Below are 4573 nucleotides of genomic sequence, written 5' to 3'. Positions count from 1 at the left end.
TTTATCTGTTCAAATCTTTTGACTATCTGTTCAAAATTTTCTTTTAATTGCTACCTGTTGAAATTTACCACATGATCTATTGAATTTTTACCACTCTATTTTTCTCTCCTGTTCAAATTCTTATTTTTAATTCATCTGTCTAAATTCTCATTTTGCATTGATCATATCCATTGTTCAAAAAAATTATTCGTCCAATTTTTTTTCTTATCTGTTAAAACTATCTGTTCAAGAATCTGCTATCTATTGAAATCCTTTTTTCTCTCCCCTATCTTTTAAGCCATTACAAATCGGTTCAATACTATTACAGATCTTATCAACAACATTCATTATCAACAACATTCATCATCAACCACAACAACAACAATTAACAACCAAAAATAAATAACAAATGAAAAGAGAGGAGGAGAAAGAGGATTCTTATCTCTTATCCGTTCCAAAAAAAAAAAAACCCTAATATATATATATATATATTCAAATCTCAAAACCCTAATATATATATATATATATATATATATATGTGTGTGTGTGTGTGTGTTCAGATCTAGCAGGGAAGATAGTAGTTGGGAACAAACTGTGATTTATTGAGACATAAAGCCTATAATGTATTGTTAGACTCCGAACTCAATGGCCGACCAGAGTGGTGGGAACAGTGAGTTATTTAGCTCCGGAGTTGACTTGGACTGGAAAGTCGACTACAAGCTCCGACGTGTTCGCTTTTGGGGCTTTATTGCTTGAGGTTGTGTTTAGAAGAAAACCGATTGAATCGAAAGTTTTGCTAGAGGAGTTGATTTTGGTGGATTGGGTGTGAGAGAGTTGGAAAGGGGTCGATTTTGGAGGTGGTAGATCCAAGATTGTGAGGAGTGTTTGATGAAATTAAGGTTGTGGTGGTGGTGAAACTTGGGTTGATGTGTTCGAATAATGTTCAGGCGAAGAGGCCGAGTATGAAACTCCGATGAGTCTCACTCCAAGGTCTTCACCCTCACCGACCTCACAAATCAGAGATCGCAGATATTCATTAACACAACTCCGGTATAAATCGATATGAAGACGCTGGAAAGCCTCTACGATGTGTTGTGAGTGAAGAGAAGTGCGTCACTATCACCATGGTTCTGGATCGGATCTGGTGTGGATCGCTCTGATCGAGAGAGAGAGAGAGAGAGAGAGGAGTCTAGGGTTTGAAAAGGCCAACAGATAGAGATAGATAGAGAAAAAGAGAGAGATAGAGAGACGGTACGTTTTGAAAAATGAGAGCTGATGCAAAAAGCACGAATTTGGATCCTCGGTGCCATTTTCCTGGGCTCATCCTGTCACCCTCCAAAACGACGTCGTTTTGGAGTGTTTTTTTTTTTTTTTCTCTCCCTTCTTTTGCCCTTTCTTTCTTTCTTTCTTTCTTATCATCAGCAACAGAGAGAGGGGAAGAAAGAAGGGAGAAGAAGAAGAAGAAAAGAGAAGAGGGAGAAGAAGAAAGAAGGCACCACCGCAAGCAACAACCTTTGGCTTCCCTTCACCCATGGCACCACCATCTCCTCGCCATCGCCACAACCCACCTTCCCCTCCTGTTCTTCTTCTTCCTCCTCCTTTCTCTCAATAAAACTACCAACCCAGCAACCATCTCCTTAATTCGAAGTAGTTTTTTGGGTTTTTTTCTTGGATCTGTATGTAAGATAATATATACATATACATCTCCGATTTTTGAACCTAAGTTTTTTTTTTTTTTTGAACCTCATGTTCAAGTGTTATTGATCTAATTTTTTATTACATATTCAATACATATTCTGTACATTTCATGTTCAATACATATTCTGTATTGATCTAATTTTTTTTTTATTATTTTTTTTTTTAATCTAATGTTCAAGTGTTTGTATAATTTTTGAACCTCAGATTTTATTTATATTTTTTGAACCTCATGTTCAAGTGTTATTGATCTAATTTTTTATTACATATTCAATACATATTCTGTACATTTCATGTTCAATACATATTCTGTATTGATCTAATTTTTTTTTTTATTAATTTTTTTTTTGGATCTAATGTTCAAGTGTTTGTATAATTTTTGAACCTCAGATTTTTTTTTTTTTTTGAACCTCATGTTCAACTGTTATTGATCTAATTTTTTTTATTACATATTCTGTACATTTCATGTTCATCTAATTTTTTTTTTATTAATTTTTTTTTTTTTTGGATCTAATGTTCAAGTGTTTGTATAATTTTTGAACCTCAGATTTTTTTTTTTTTTTAACCTCATGTTCAAGTTTTATTTTGTATTGATCTAATTTTTTTAACCTCATGTTTGTATTGTTGTTCAAAAATCTGAGATGTATGTATACATTTAGAAATGTACCACAAGCCCTCTCTCTCTCTCTCTCTCTCTCTCTTTCTCTCTCTGTGTTCATGTTCTGCTTCAAATTTCCCTCCACCCAGAAAAAGAGAGTGATTTATATGATACTTTTTGCTATATATCTAAGCCAAGAATCAAACTAGGGAGAGAAATTGAGAGTGAAATTCATGTTCTACTTTGCCTTGTATGAAATTGAGAGTGAAATTCATGTATCTGGGTTCTCAGTTGATGGACAGGAAAGCCATTATCATCAATGGACAAAGAGCAGAATCCGTTATGTTAGGGCTAAACAAATAGATGAGACGATAGAGAAAGATGAAAGGGAAACCCAAATTTTGAAAGAAAAAAAAAAATTAAATTAAAAATGACGTCGTTTGGCGAGGGCCGCAGGGACTGCCGCAGGAAATGGCGACCGAGGATCCGGATTCCGTTTTGGGGCTCGAGCCATTCGCGGTAGATCTGATTCGAGGTCTGCAGCAAAACTGTATTTTTATTGGGCAAATTACAACCCTAATTTCCTCTTTGCTCTTATGTTCATTTTAATCTTTATAATATTAATTTGATTTGATTTTGATTTTAAATTTTTAACTTTATCTCAAATTAATTTAATTAGTTTTAATAGTTAGTTTTTTTTAGATAAATTACAAATACACCTCTTGAGATTTACTTAAAGTATTGATTGCTTCATGTGATTTGAAAAATTATAAATATCCCCTTATCAGAATTTTTTATTTAATATAATTAACTCTAAAAATAAAATTTCTAATGGCAAAATTATTTGAATTATTAATTGAAATAAATTTCTAACATTATTAAAAACTGTTACCAATTGACTCGATAATTTATTGATAAAATGGATCATTTGTTATGAAATTATAAACTTTGAGAGGAAGAATGTAATTTTCAAAATTACAAGAGACAAATTGCATTTTAAATAAATTTTAAGAGTAAATTTATAATTTTATTTTATTTTTTATATAACATATGCACACCTAAGCCACATGCATGATATTTTAATAAGCAAAACTATAAGCTTAATTAATGTCAGTGATCATTTTTCATAAAAAAATCTTAATGATTTTGTGAATTGGATTAAATTAATGTAAAATCTAAAATTAAATTTATTAAAATTATAAGGACTAAAATGACACAAGTAACAAAATGTTGGAATTATACAATAATTTGTCATTATTTTAAATAGTAAGATTACAAACCCAGAATTTATTCAGAAATAAGAAGCAATGGGTCATATTCATTTCACTCATAAACTCTGCTAGAGTTGTGCAAAATATGGTATAATCCCCACTAATCCATATCGTCCTATCTTTTAATCACAGATTAAATTTTAAGATTTATAATCCATCTTCAAAATTGTTCTGCTTTTGTATAGTTAATACATATATATTTTTCAATTTCTAATGAAATATTAAAGTAAAAATGAGTACGAAAGAGATTTAACATGTAAAATTTGTTACAAATTAGTAGTTATACATATAAAAAATATTATGTAAAATTAATTTGTGTTATATATATAAAAAAATATTATTATAGATCAGTGTTATATATTATACAAATACTTAATAATTGATTAAAAATATTTTTTAATTTGTCAATTCTGTCCAAACCCCCTAAACCGCAATTTAATTATTCGTCAATTAGCTATTTAATTTATAATTTTACTCTAAAATCATCCAAATTACATCGTACAACCTCCCAAACTTTGCACTTTATTAAAAAAAAAATTTAATATGTTTAGAATAATTTTTTAACTTTTTATGAAAAAATGTATAAAAAAAATTATAAAAAGAGTTAATTTTTAACTTTTTAATATAAGTTATAAATTTTTAAATTTTTTTAATATTTTTAACTATTTTTTTGACTTATAAATTAAAATTATTACATGCATACGAGGTCTTAATCAACCGTACATATATACTCATTCTAAGAGATTGTTTGGAATGTCCTAAATAAGTGTATTTTTTGACTTTTTAGACTAAAAAATTGAGAAAAAAATATGATTGTTTGGGTTAATTTTTTGACTTTTTATGAAAAAATATATATTAAAAAATTGTATAAATTAATGTATAGGAAAAAATTAAGATTGAAAATTATGTAACCGTACTTTTTAACTTTTGATGAATAATAATAACTTTTTAACTTTTTAAATAATTTTTTAATTTTTTAACCACATGTAAAACTTAGCCTAAATAAATTGACGAGATGTAGCATTTTTGT

This window comes from Camellia sinensis, chromosome 1, assembly GCF_055761805.1.
Source record: "Camellia sinensis isolate YWXY chromosome 1, ASM5576180v1, whole genome shotgun sequence".
NCBI lineage: Eukaryota > Viridiplantae > Streptophyta > Magnoliopsida > Ericales > Theaceae > Camellia > Camellia sinensis.
Note: the sequence above shows the minus strand (reverse complement) of the source record.